Source organism: Cupressus sempervirens, chromosome 5 (assembly GCF_028749045.1).
Source record: "Cupressus sempervirens isolate cs-2001-9-10 chromosome 5, ASM2874904v1, whole genome shotgun sequence".
Classification (NCBI taxonomy): domain Eukaryota; kingdom Viridiplantae; phylum Streptophyta; class Pinopsida; order Cupressales; family Cupressaceae; genus Cupressus; species Cupressus sempervirens.
In genome coordinates, this window is record NC_143122.1 from 630,052,821 (window position 1) to 630,067,265 (window position 14,445).

Here is a 14,445-nt window from a genome sequence, read left to right on the forward strand (position 1 = left end):
GAAGACAGGAAGAAAAAGAGTGCAAATAGAATATGTGATTATCACAAGTGCACCTGGACACTAATGCTAATTTTCTATGCCTCAGAAGTCCATAGAAAGTCCCTTCCTTCTTCTCATATGCAATTCCTCCAAGATCGAAGCCAACAAAAATTCTCACGTGACTAGAAGTGCTTGAAGAAGCATAGAAGCATATGAACTTCTCAAATGCATGTAATTTTTGAAGCTTGTCCAAACACACTAGGAGAGCCTCTATTTAAAGGCCTCTAAAATGCATCTAGAATGTCTCTAGAAACAACTAGAAGATAAGCATGACAACTAAACATGAGTCTACTACAACCTTCTAGATGAGTCATAAGGTTGTAGACACCATGTGCTCAAATAAAATGCTAACTCCTAAGTGTAGACAACTAGTGCATACTTAGAGTGCAAACTCTTGTGTTGTCTACATGACAACTCTCGAGAATTTGCAAACTCCTATGTGAGCAAACATTAAAATAATGCACAATCATTAATATAATATTTACTTTACTTTTTTCAATTTAATTTATTTATTATTAAATTTTATGCACTAACTTTAATAATTCCACTTATTCTTATCTTAATATATTTATATTTTAATCATGTGCACACATCATGCAACCTTTAATCTTTTAATAATTTTAATATGTTTTCCACTTTTAAATTTCATTTTCAAAACTTAATTGCTAAAATATTTATTAGCTTTAATAATATTATTATTTAGTCATTTATTTAAAAATGAACTCCAAATATATTATTATTAAAATAAATATTGTCACATTTCAAATTTAAACTTATAACTTTTATCTTCAAATTTAATTATTTTATTTAATTAATTTTCCAATTAATTAAATAAAATAAATATTAAAATATCATATTAATTTTTCATTAAATTAAACCATTAATTAAATCTTTTAATTAGGCTTAATTAATAGAAAGTACTCCAAAGTCTCACAAGGTAAAAATATGAAAACCATCATAGCCAAAATACATACAAAATCAAACCAAAGGTTAATATCATGAATTACGTCATTCGATGTATTCGGAGGGTACTCAACTCAGATACTTTTCCTAATTTCCAATTAGGAAAAATGGCTTAAAGGGTTGAGATTTGGGCTTGAGAATTTATCTCCCCTCTCTTACCATTGAGATAATGTGATAGGGTATGCTCATCCTGACAATTCAGAAAAGTCGATACCCAGTACCTGCAACCTGCATAAAAACCATGCATGTACAAGCACAATATATACTAAACTAAACAGGCAATGGTAGGAAGTGGTGCATCATGTAGATCCCGACTAGCAGGTGACTACGACTCCCTTCCTTAACCACATTAGACACACCATACATAAGAACAAACATGCACACCATACACATGCAAGTATGGGGTAAGTATCTATAAGAAAACACGTATGATAATAAACCATCTAACTGATCATCATCAATAATTGAAAGCAATGTAATGATCATCATGCATACATGAAATATAAAGTCTAAGTGATCTCATCACATAATAAACTGAATCCATAGCACAATATCTGATAGTCTCAAAACAATGCTGCTAACCATCAACATGAGATAGCAAAAATGCGACCTAGGGGTAGGCACTACATTTTATTTAATAGGAAAAAATGATATGAATAAACCTTAGAAAATCTTCTATCAAGGGTGATGTAGGAAATCATAGCCCTAAGGATAAACCTCCATAATTTCTTCAAATAATTTGGTCAAAAGTAAGTAATAACTTTTTTCTTAACCAACTCCTTCCTCTCCTTGGTCATCTTCAAGAAGGTGTCAATAGCAAAGTCAAAGATCTTCCTATCTCTATAAAAATTCTTTCCAACTATTGAAATTCTAGTGACCTTGGAAATATATCCTCCATGATAGAGAACTTCCTTCCATCCACCATCAAGCCTCCCTCATTCCAATTGTGCAAAAATAATTGGGTGACTTGGGAATTTCCCTTGTGCAACCTCTCTAGAAATGTTGTAATACCCACTTTTCCGAGCACATCCCAAATACATGTTCTCTTCCTCCATTTGACATAGCTTGCTGGCTCCAAGGGCCTTCTTTCACCCCCAATTCTCTTCAAAAAAATTGGAAATCTAATTGAAATTCTTGAAGTGAAGGGAGAATTAATGAATAAAATTGGAAAGACCTAGAATTCATGTGAAATAATAGTAGAGTTATAGCGATTACTAGTGCCAACTCTCCCACACTTAATGATAAAAAATATATATATTTCTTAACATACATCACTATCTTTAATGACGAACCCTTCAATGCCTACCATTGCATTATAATTGATTCTTGAGATGACAAGGTTAGAATAGTTTTTATTCCATTTATGCTATCTATGAAATGTCATAGGAAAATTGGCAATAACATCTATGGCCCCATTGGCTTCCTGACAGGTGTGGCTTATAAAATAGTCCTTAAAGGTATTATGGATAGGGATATTTTCCTAAATAATATTGTCTATGGTCCAAGAGGGAGCAGATAGGCCTTTAAGGAATTTGACAATGTTGAGTAAGTCTCCCTCTAACCAAATTTTGGAAACACCCCTCTCTTTGGCCAACTTAGTGGTTTGAAGGGAAATCGTGGTTTCAACAACATGGTTAGTCTGAATAGCCAAAGGGATTGCATATCCTATCAAGCCATGACCTAAATTATCTCTGATCACTCCCCCATTCCAAGCTAGCCTAGGATTGCCCTTAGGGACCCCATCAAATTTTGTTTTTCTCCACCTAATAGGGGGAAAGGTCCACCAACTACTAGCCCTTCCCTTGGTAGAGCCAATCCCATTTTTCTTTTCTTGGAAAATCTCCTACCATCTTGAACAAGACACCTTTCCCAACTTGGCATTTTCCACAATGGCACTCATCACCTTAGAAGACACCACACCTAGGGGGAGGGAGAGTTATAAAAGCTCCTCTTGTTTCTTTCTTTCCAAAATCCCCTGAGAATATGAGGAAAGGATAGGCCCCATACAAAGGAGAACATGGGAGAAACAAAACAAGGAGGGGCCACTAGATAAAGAAGTTAGAGATGTTCCTAGAAATCAGACTAGATGTGTAAAGAAAAGGGACAACATGGAGGAATAAATGATCAACACATTCTACTTTAGCTTTACAAAGGAAACACATATTAGGAACCATCATAACCCTCTTTCACAAATTATCCATAGTAAGGATTTTGTTTTACAATGCCAATTAGATGAAAATTTTGATTTTTGGAGTGAGGTTGGGACTCCACACTTTGTTCCAGTTAAAGGTTCAATTCTACTCTCTAAGGCTTGTAAGATAAGCAGAGGCCACTGAGAATAATCTTGAATCATTTCTCTCCCATATGACTATGTATTGAAGATTTCTTATGAAAATAGAGTTTAGGAGCATCAAAATCTAGTTTAAGGAAGGAGGTATCTCTTCCAAATTAAACCAAGAACTATCCACCTAGTAGTCCACTTTCATTCCAAACCTAGATTCATAGATGTCCTACAAGGCTTGCAAATTTTTAAAAGATTTAACAGGGCCTCCAAGGAGCTAATCATCCTCCCAAAATCTTATGAGGTTTCTCTTTCAACCTTTCCATTTAATTCTTAGTGTCGTAGTTCTTAAGACTTTCAAAAGGCTATTCCATATATGGGATCCATTTGGGATCTCTTCAGAGTAGAAAATCAGTCAAGCTAGGTGAATTAAGAAAGTATAGACCATAACACCTTGGACCATTCGCCATCACCTTGAAAGATTTTCAAGATCTGCTTAGCAAGCAGTGCATTATTGAAAGGACTTAATTTCCTAAGCCCCAGTCCCCCCTCCTCTTAGGAAGGAAGACTCTTTCCTAGGAAAGAAGGGGGATTATTTTGTGGTCTTCAGCCCTTGACCATAGGAACCTCTTTTGAAGTTTTTCAATTTCTTCCAGATATTTATTTGGAATCTGAAATAGACTTAGAGCATAAGTTGGGAGATTTTGAAGAGTTGACTTTATCAGCTAAATCTTCCCAAATTATCTTAGGATAACCCATTCCACTTGACTAGCTTCCTATCAAACCTATCCACCATCTCTTCCCAAAATTAATCTAGGGGTTTAGGACCTAGGCAAAGTCCTATATATATCAATGCCAATTTTTTAACATCACACAACAAAATATCGCCAATTCTTCTTTGTCTACCTTGAGGTGTGTTGAAAAAGAACAAGGCACTTTTATCCTTGTTGATTAGCTAACCTAAGGATTTATAATAGCTATTTAAGTAGTCCTTCTAATTTTTATCTTACTTGATGGAAGTCATAACCCCCCCCCCCCCACCCACCCAAGATAGTGTCATCAACAAATTGGCGATGGGAGAACACTTCACAATAAAAAGAGGGTTTAATGTCTTCCAAAGAATTGTTGTTGATTTTATCTAAGATCATTCTCCCCAATCCCTTTGCAATAATAACAAAGAGGATCAAGGACATTGGGTACCCCCTCCTAATACCAAAGGAGGGTTTAAAAAAGGAGGATGGGGATCCATTCACCAAGACCACTATGGAGGAAGAGGACACCAACTAGAAAACCATCTGACAAACCTTGACGTTGAACCCAAAAGTAGAGAGGACCCATAAGATGAGATCCAATCCATGCTATCATAAGCTTAGAAAGGTCCATATTTTCAAGAAACCTTTCCTTACTAGAAGCCATCATGGAACTGATGACTTCATGGACAAGAGAAATTGAATTTAGAATCTTCCTAATAGAGGTAAAGCCATATTATTGGGGAGAGATAATCAGAGAGAGGACTTTCAAGAACCTAGAAGTAAGAACCTTCAAGATGATCTTAAAAAAATAATTATAGAGGCTAATGTGTCTAAACTTGTTCATGGAGTTAGCTCCATCATCTTTCGAAACTAGAACCAAAAAGGTGACATTAAGTTCTTAGAGAAGATTCCTCAATCCAAAAAAAAATTGCACTGCTCTCACCACATCCTCCCTAACAATGTACCAAAAATATTAAAAGAAGACCAGGGGGAACTTGTACATACTTGGGGCCTTACCACCATCAAAATAAAATACCACCTTAGCCACCTCCTCCTTTGGAATAGCTTACAAAGACTTTGTTGCCTTATGATCAATAAGAAAAGGAATGTTTCTTAAAAGAAAATCCAGGCCATTCTTCGAGAGGGATAATTATTTAGGTAAAAATAATTGAAATAAATTATTCATAGCCAGCCTAATTTTGTCCTCTTTTTTAAGCTTCTTCCATTACTCAGCAGTAGTGAAATACAATTGGTTGCCTTATGTTTGAGGGTGGTTAGATGAAAGAATCTCAAATTCATGCCCCCCTCTCTAAGCCATTTAGTTCTTGATATGTGTCTCCAAAATGTCTCTTCCTTGTTGATAGTGTCATGGTAGTTAGAGAGAAGAGCATTTCCCTTGGCTAGAGAAAAATCATCATACCCTTCTTTTTGCACCATCATCTGGTTCTTGCTTATTTCACTTTGTAATTCATCCTTAGCTTCAAAGATATTTCCAAATTCCATCTTGTTCCTAACCTTGATATTGTCCTTTACATTCCTCAATTTTTTGGCAACCCAAAGCATGGCTAATCCTAGGATCTCAATAGACCACCACTCCAAAATTTCATTTTTGAGGCAAGGATGCTCCAACCACATTTTCTCAAATCTAAACAAGAATCCCTTTCTTCTAATAAGTGATTCTATTCTGAGGGAAATATGGGAATGATCAAAATAAATCCTGGTTAGAATCAATCCTGGTTAGAACCAAAATTTCTAAAATAATTTTTCAAAGATGTATTTAGCCAAATCTATATGTATTGCTAGGGTTTATTGGTCCTAGGTATTAAGTTTGAGCATCTAGAACCTTCCTGGGCAACATAAAACTACCTATTTAAGAAAGGCCTAAACATTGTTTAGGATAGCTCTAGATGGTAGTTTGCAACTTAGTCTTACATATTACTATAATGAAGGTACCCATGTGGGTTAGCATTTTGTACTTGTCAATTCTATAATTCTACATTTCCAATGATAATAAGAAGTCCATTTTTTGTTTTCACTTTTGTTGTTTTTTCTTTATTTTTGGTATGTGTTTATGGTATTAAGGGGAGCACCCTTCATCAATCCACATTTAGAAGAGAAAGATCATTAATAAAGCTCATAATGGTCAATCTGTTGGCAAGATCACTATCAAATCTCACCTACTTCTCATGACTTTTTAGGGGATATTAAAATCTTCAATCAAAATTCACCTCCCTTTATCCAATATCCCAAGATGTCCCCTTAACCTATCCTAGTATCTGACTCTACCTCTTTTAGAGTTTGGGGCATAAATATTTAAAATAAACCAGCTATCCCTGTTCCAAGAATTAACAAATTTTATCAACATGATATTATCCACTTCAAAAATGGGTTACAATTAGTGTTACTATTCAACTTAGTTTAGATTTAAATTTGATATAGGATTTGGGTTGTAGTTATTCAGTTTGATATTGAAAAAAAATTTTGACTTTGAATATGATTTGGGAAAATCTTGGGTTAGAGTTTTATTAACATTTAATTAGATTTAGTGTTTAGATTATACATAGAATATACATAGTTTATGGTTAGTAAATTTATGTTCAAGCATAATTTGGGTTTATTTCAATCAATGATGAACTCACCTCTAGGTTATCATCAAATATGATGAAACATTAGGATGAGAGTCATATAGATTTCATGTTAAGAGATAGGATTCAATTCGTTAGAGACAACAATGTAAGAAAATTTAATTTGGTTTAGGAATACCAATTAGTTGGGTATGTTTTCTTTTTCAATTTAGGTATTTTGTGAGGATAAGGGTTCTAATTCATCATGGTTTAGCAATGTAATAAGGAAGTTTATTTGATTTAGGTTTTTTTTAATTTTGAATGGTGCAAGCGATCTTTTATTTTACTTTTCAATTAGGACTAATGTTATTATTTAACTTCACTTGGTGTTAGGATATGTTGTTTCTAAGACTTTATTGTGATATTTATTTTTGTCTACTATTACCAACATTGTTCAATTTTGTTTAATGTACAATTATATTTAGAATCACATTTCAATTCATTTGATTGTTAGGGTCTAATTTGAATTTGGTATCTAGTGTTAAATTCATTTATCATAATTGTTTTTATTGAATATGTATAAAAAATAGGATAGGGATTAAATTTGTACATGATCTATGTAATGGCTTAAGTTTATTCAACATCAAATTAGATTTACAATTTGCACTAAATTTTGAGTTCATGTTTATATTAAGGTTTAAGATTCAATTAGTAATTGAGATAGTATTTATTTTTTCACACTTTTAGGTTACGGAATATGTATGAAATTAACATTAGAGGGTATAATATTAAACTATTAGATTTTAAGTTCCTTGAGTGGTAGGTTTAATAATACTCTATTTGGCCTTGGATTTGGTGTAATTTATTATAATATATGATTTAATTTAATTTAGTTTAATTATTTAATGGTCTTAATGCTAAGGATTTTATAAGATACATGTAATAGGACCTATTTTGGTGTTAAAATAATAACTAAAACTTAGTAATGGACAATATAGAAATATGTTGAGTGTTATATTAACAATAGCATCATGTGGTATGTGTACAATCATGAGGGTTCAAAAAGTGGAAATATAAAAAAATCATTTTCACTTTGAATTTGATGAAATGGAAGGGATTTCTTAATGATGTTATCATATTTCAATCAATATAATTGTTATTAAATTAAGAGTTCAGTGAGTAATTATTACTTATTTTCTAATGGAGCTACCTATTAAGTTGTGAATTACATACTGATTGAAAAAACATTATAACTTTAAAAGGGTATAGCCTTTTCAAAACCTAAACTATGTGTCACAATCTATGATTTTTCTATTTTGAAGAAATTTTTTAAAAATTTTTGCATTGTTTTGAATGAGTTAAGGTGGTCAGACATGAGGGTTTTTTACCCTAAAAAATATTATAGAAAAAAAATCAAAATTAATTATTTAATTTGAATAAAATTACAAAAAATTATGCATCACATCTGGGTATGAGTCTACTTCTTATATTTAAAATCTTATAACAAAACATTATCGTTTGATTGTGATTAAGGTGGTCAGACATACACCTACTTCTTATGTTTCATGAAGTTTTTGTACTTTTGCTTTAAAATTCCAAATTTTGACCAATTAAATTATTATTTTTATCACAAAAGGGGTACTATTTAGAAAATTCATTCAATTTACTACATATTTTATTCTTACAATCTTTTGATTTAAGGTTCACAACTAGTTGAAGATTTCACATCAAGTTGACTAACATTGATAACCTCATTTTTTATCATCACTTAAGGCCATAGTTTGGCCCAGCATGATCTTGCACATACCCCATTATTTGATTTGATTTGGTATTAATTTTTGTGTATGTTCACAGTAAATATATAGGTTGGCATATCTATTTCACTTAACATGCACTTGTATGTATGCTTATAGTTACATATATAATTTATTATACATACATACATACATATAAATGAAGAAAGCATTTTTAAGAAGATGAAATATAAATTTATTTCTACTTTTTAATTGGCATGCTAACATACAAGAAAAGCTTTCAAGATAAGAGGACAACATAACCTAACAAATTTAATTTTATGTGTGTGACTAATATTGATATTAATTGGTAATGACATAGAAGATTCTAACAATACTTAATTAATCCTACTTGTACACAATTATAGAAAGAATAATAATTTTAAAAATACATATGTTATTAATTACATTAATGGAGTAGAAATTTTTTTTCGTTATTTATTTTGGTTATTAGTTATTAAAATTATTTTCATTGTAAATATTATAAATATTTAATGTTATGCAATAAGAATTATGCTATGCATCGAGAAATGTCAAAACATTTATATCTAATTATTTTCACTATTAAAAAGTAGTGGAATCTAGTTTAAAGTAGTAGACACTATCTTTACAACACTCAAAAAAAGTGAATAGGATCTATAAAGTAACACATACATGATTGCAATTGAAGGAATAAAACAAATCAACATACAATAGTATAAACTTCAGTGTTTGTATATATAGTTCAACATAATATTAAAGTCAACCAAAAGTTTATTATATTTTTATAAAAGAATATTGAACAAATTAAATATTAAAATAATATATAAAGGAACACATACATCATTGCAATTGAAGGAATAAAACAAATCAACATACAATAATATAAACTTCAATGTGTGTATATATAGTTCAACATAATATTAAAGTCAACCAAGAGTTTATTATATTTTTATAAAAAAATATTGAACAAATTAAATATTAAAATAATAATAATGATGCCTAATTATTTTGATTCAATGTCCTTACATTTATTGCCAATGAGATTAGTATTCTGACCTTTATTTTCATAATGGTCATGTTGGACCTCTTCCATAAATTTTGGAAAAGTGGTTATTTATTACATGTCTCCTTCATCTTTTCCAAAAACATTTTGCATTCAAAAAATATCATTCTTAGTAATGTAATCAATTGATAATGTTCTAGTAAGATATTTCACATTCATCAATAGGTCTTAAGGAGATCCATCTAATTCGATAGAGACAATAGGACTTGACATAATAACTCCATATTCATTTTGGGAGAGATCCATTTTTATAATTATTTTCTAAAAACACAAATTTATAAGTAAAAGAACATTATATTAAAAATCACCAATTTTAAAGACAAAATAAGAGATAATCCAAATACAAAGAAACTAAATCATAATAATAAAATATGAAACTATTAACTTGAATTACACACATAGATTAAAAAATATGGATTCTTTGCAATATATAGAAAGACATGGAGTTTTAGAACAAAATAAGGGAAAAATATAATTTAATCATATACCATAACAATCTCTCAAAATATTGAGTACATATGATAATTCAAACTTTAGTGTTGACTTTAAATAAGTAAAAAAATGTATAAATATGCAAGTTTACAAATTGTTTTTTTTAAAAGACAAAAGGCCTTTTTTAGTATTTAATAGAGGATATTACATCATAGTTGGAAATTCCTCAAAAGCAATCCAAGTGATGTTGGATACACTGATTTACATAAACTGACTTCATCTATCTAACATCTTACCATGAACTTCAACTAAACTATGCTGATAATATTAAAAGACTATAAAACTAGACATTGAATTTAATGGAAATGCCACCATTAAACCAAAATAAAAATGTAGAAGAAAACAAATCTTTACAAAACCGAGAACATAACCCCAAAAAAAAATATCACTCTTCTACTAGGGTTGCGGGATTTTGAGCTAATTAAACAACCAAAGAGAAACTCCAACACGTGTCCATGACACATTTGAAATAGTCCTTGTATAACCTAAAATAAATAAAAAATTGCATCTTTGAAAAGTAAACATTTATCAGCAAACCTTTGCATGATCGAGCCAAAGTACCACGATTAGGGTTCAAGCATATCGATGTATTCATCAATCAAATGGTCAAGCTCACGAATACAATGAAGAAGGGCATCCAATTCCTTGTCACTTTCATTATCCTTTAAGGACACCACCATCAAATTGTTATAGAAAAGAAATATATTTAAATACTAATACTTGTATCGTTGAGGGATGCAAGAGTTATGCTGATAGTCAAATATATATCAAATGATTATATTGAGCTTATTATTAGACCACTCTCTATTTCTATATTGATATGTCTTTATTTGACTCACAATTTTTCTTTCTACCACCCTAACCATGTTTTTATATATTTATTAAATACACAAATTAACATTTTTATCTCTTTACCTTCAACATCTTTATCTATATTCAATTTTCTATATTTCTCTTTGATCTATCTATCTATCCATCTATCTATTTATCACCACATAATCTTTACCACTTTATCTCTTCCTCTTACTTCACACTTGGGGCACCACAATTGCTCCATCAGTATATAACAACACACACTAAAAAATCATTGTAAATGTATCAATTAAATAAATGTATTTAGTGCAAGTCACTACATGTATTAAAACATGTAAAAAATATAACAAAACTAAATATAACTTTATATGTATATACAATATATGCATATATTAGTAGGTTGTTCAATATGTGATAAATATAACAATATATAGAAATTAGAATTAACTATTGTATGTATATTTAGTGTAATTATATAGTTATAAATAATTGCAACATTTGATATTTTATAAAATTTTGATTAAGAAAGATGTTAAATGTTATGTCCTAATTAAATAGCATACTTCAAGTTGAATTAAGTTACTTGTGGTACTAGGTAATATCTATGGTTATTTTAGGTTTCTAAATTCTCTAATCCATACTTTTGATTTGCATCCTTGTCATTTTTATATTTTGAAACGTGTGTCAACACAGTTTACAACATGATTAATAGTTATTTATATTTTAAAACTATTAACATATTATTGAGTTGCATTTTTTTTACAACCTTAAATTTATCTCTATGTTGTATGGTTGCATCTCTTGCATGTTTGTAAATTTACTATTCCCTTTGCTTTCTATTTACAGATGATTTATTGCTTGATGCTCAGTGATTCAAGTAATCCTCAAGAATAGAGTGAACAACATAGTAGAAAATATTAATTCATTATATGTGTAACATAATTTAATTTTTGTTTTTATCCTAAGGAAGAAAAGTTTTATATAAGCAAAGGAATGAATGTGAGAAAAATTCTTTACATCTATAGCTTTTCAGAAACCATGCTTTCCAAATTTTCTTATTTTAGTACATAAATGTTCCGATAGATCTACTAAAGGTCCTTTTTTCACCCAATTATCAACTAGCTTTGATGCCAACTGAGCTTACTAGAACTTTTGGGCACGTAGAGGAATAAAAAAATATTTGATGGCATGTAGAACAAGGCCAACACCATTCATTTATTTCATTTGAGCTATTGTTCAATAGATTTAGATGTTAATTGATACATTGTGTAGTGCCTACCCTCGTTCATATCTTTTCTAGACTTATCATTGCTATTATTATCAGACTTTGATGGACTAGTATTATGTTCATGGATTAGTGGTATTGTTTTGAGACTATCAGACATTATGTTATGGATTCAGTGGTTATATGATGAGATCATTTAGACTTTACATTTCATGCATACATAATAATCATTATATTGTTTTCAATTATTATTGATGATTAGTTGGATGGTTTATTATCTTATGTGTTTTATCATGGATACTTAACCCATAATTGCATGTGTATGGTGTGCGTATTTTCTTATTGTATGGTGTTTCTGATGTGGTTAAGGAAGGGAGTCGTAGTCACCTGCTTAGTCAGGATCTATAGGATGCACCACTTCCTACCATTTTCTGTTTAGCTTAGCATTATATATATTATATGTACATGCATGGTTTTTCTGTAGGTTGCAAGTACTGGGTATCGACTTCCCTGAATTGCCAGGATGAGCGTACCCTATTATACTATCTCAATGATAAGAGAAGGGAGATAAATTCTCAAGTCCAAATCCCAAACCTTTAAGCCAATTGTCCTAGTGAGGTAGGACAAGTATCTGGATGTTTTACCCACTGAATGTGTCGGATGACATGATTCGTGATTTTTAACCCTTTAGACTGATTTTCAGTAATTTGCTCTATGATGGGTTTTCATATTTTATCTTGGAGGTCTATTGTGAATTTTCTATTAATTAAGTCTTAATAAATAGATTTAATTAATAAATTAATTATTTGAGGAAATTAATAAAAAATATCATGTTATTTTATATTTTGAATTAATTGAGGAAAAAGAATTAAATAAAAAGGAAATTAGAAATTAAAATTAATAATAATTATAAAATAATAATAAAAGTAATAAATAAATAAAATAATAAAAGTTACAAAAATTAAAATAAAATTTATTAATATTTAAATAGAAATTATATAAAAAGTAAATTGGAGTTATAAGCTTGCATGGGAATTAACGCACTTCTCTATTTCTCATGTCGCAACAACACGGGGGTTAGTGCATCAATTAAGCACGTGGTGTCTACAACCGTATGGCTCATCTTGAGGGTTGGAAAAGACCCATGCTTGGTTGGTGACACCTTCCAGCTATTTCTAGAAGCATTCTAGATGTTTCCTGAAAGCTCTTTATATTCAGGCATTCATAGAAGCTTAGACAAAAAAAAGTGTTGGGAGTGCAATTGGAGCATTGGAGGATTCAAGAATCCTAAAGAAGGGAGGAGCTTGCTCTGCGGATTTTCTGAGGAAGAGTGATTTAGCATCAGAATTCGGGTAGATTCTTGTGATTTTATTTATAATATTTTCGCATCATACATTCCCTGTCTTCTTCATGTCTTCCATATGTCTCCTGAGAAGTTTCATATTTATATGCATTCTCAATATGGGTAGATTAATTTATTGGAAAATTTTATATGCATTCTATAATGCAAATATTTTATTCTTAAATTGTAGATATAATCATTGTGGAAAAAAAACTACATGGTTATATATTCAGATCTGCATATATATATATATATATATATATATATATATATATATATATATATATATATATATGTATGTATATATATATATATGTATGTATATATATATATATATATATATGTATATATATATATATGTATGTATATATATATATGTATGTATATATATATATATACATATATATATATGTATATATATACATACATACATATATATACATACATACATATATATATATATATATGTATGTATACATTTATTATGAATCTATTATAAAATTTGAATATATATATATATATATATACATACATACATATATATATATACATACATACATATATATATATATATATATATATATACATACATACATACATATATATATATACACATACATATACATATATATATATATATATATATATATATATATATATATATATATATATATATATATATAGATGTATATTTATATATAATACACCGAACGAGCGATTGACAAATCGCAGTGGGAAATTTTAATAAATCACATCGCGATTCACATCGCATGAAACAATGTTTAAAAAATGTAGATAATGAAATGTCGTGGGCACGAATTCTACCCCATGCCTGCGGAAGGCAGAGGCCTGCCGTCGCAGGTCTGCGGCAATAGGGGTACTACGTACTTGCTGTCGGCGCAGTGCCTGTGATCGCAGGTATTGCGTACCGCAGCAAGAGAAAGGGGGGGTCATTTAATAATATTGTTATACAAAAAATGTTTATGTTAAAATGTTTAAAACAATCGATATACATGAAATCGATTTTCATTGTTATTTCATATCATATATATATGGTGTCGATCGAAATTCGTTAAAAATGATTTTATAAAACATAATAACTATTTATATATTTACATATGTATGTATATATATAT